Source organism: Pteropus vampyrus, unplaced genomic scaffold, assembly GCF_000151845.1.
Source record: "Pteropus vampyrus isolate Shadow unplaced genomic scaffold, Pvam_2.0 Scaffold2, whole genome shotgun sequence".
NCBI lineage: Eukaryota > Metazoa > Chordata > Mammalia > Chiroptera > Pteropodidae > Pteropus > Pteropus vampyrus.
Genome location: NW_011888783.1, coordinates 1,699,201 through 1,700,939, shown reverse-complemented (window position 1 = coordinate 1,700,939; position 1,739 = coordinate 1,699,201).

Below are 1,739 nucleotides of genomic sequence, written 5' to 3'. Positions count from 1 at the left end.
GGCATACACATTTGTTTTGTTTTCTCCTGATTAAGTTAATTATCCTCTAAAAATTTGTTCAAACCCAGAACATACTCTAGAAAGTTATCATATCATGCCCTTTCTTTGTGCTTACCTTCTTAAAAATATTTTTTACGATAGGCGAAATTAATTTAAGATCAACATTATAATAGATGACAAGAGAAAAAACAGAGAAACTGGCACCTTGAAGATGAAAGATAATTGAGTTTTAAGTAGTTTTATGAGTCAGAAATAACACTCTAATTTCACATTATTTATCAGCTAGGCACATTTTGGAACACTGTCAAAATAGATTTGAATTTTCTAAATACCTATTACTCAGTGCACAGAAGAGACTATTAAAAATTAATGCAACATTTTTTTTTCTTTTTTTTTAAATTGGCCCATGCCTCTTTTCAATACTTCAGTTAGGCAGACACTATAACTCATAATTTGCTAGCCACAGTTTTCCTCAAGGCAGTCAATATTCCAATTAAGAGCAAATAAATAAAAATCCCTTACTTTATGAGTTTACTGCACTTGTGGGTATACTCTCACTTTTCACTCCTGTTATATTTTAATATTACAAAATTTGCTATAGCTCTGTAATCTTTTCTTAATCCTTCTTCAAATAGAATATGAAAATAGATTATACCCTCCCAGGGCACACAGCTTAATTTTTATTCATTTTTTTGTTTATTTTATTATCATTTTAAAGGATACATAACAATGATGTTCAAAACAAAAATATTTCCATAGGCTACTATTTCTTTGCAGGCTTTTGGGAAGAGGCAGAATTTTTTTTTTTTTTTTTCTTCAAGATACCTAGACAGTTATTAGGGTAAGTGCTGTAACAATCAGAGTAAAAAAGCTTCCTGTTTTAGTAAGCCACAACAAAATCACAGTGTATTAACACCAGAACAATTTAGTTCTTGTTCATACAAAATCTACTGTAGATGTAGGCAGGATTTCCACAAGAAATGATTCAGAGATACTGGAACCCTCTGTTATATCTCTGATTACTTACTTTATTGGTGGTCAATAAGGTCTCCACAAAAAGAAAAAGAGAGATAAAAAAAATATTGCACATGGGAGATTTTTAAAGAACAGTTCAGGAGATTTTATTACATCCCATTTATATGTTCCGTTGGCTAGAACTAGTCATTTGGATGTATCTAGATAAGAAACAAATTGAAATGTACTCTTAACCTCTATTACTTCACAAACCTGGCCTAGAGCTGCCCAGGTGAAATAAACTAGCCTCCTTACTGGGAGGGCAGGGAGAAACCTAAGAAGGAGGCAGACTACTTCATTTTTAGGTGGCAGGTTTAATAAGCAAAGGAACTTACAATGCTTGTCTTGGGTGGCCTCAAGATGAGTAGTTTGTTGCATCCACTTGCTAACTCTTAGCAATTTATATGGAGGCCTTAACTGTATTCAGTTGTGTACATAGGTGGCTTTAATGGATTCAGTTATGTACACAGGGGGGCCCTAACTGGGTTGTCATGCACTCTAATCCAAATAATCTCATGCCACATTACTGTCTCAAGGCTGTGTTCCTGAGCACCTTCTAGCACAGGGAAGCGGAGTGTACTTTCCAAACACAGGAGAAGTGGGGAGCCTCTAGCTGCCTGGGTCCAGCTCTGGTCAAATAGGTGCTCATGTCTTCTTGATGACCTTCCTTAGCAACCTTATGTTTTTTTGAAGCATGAAATGTTATGGTAAAGATAAAGGTTAGT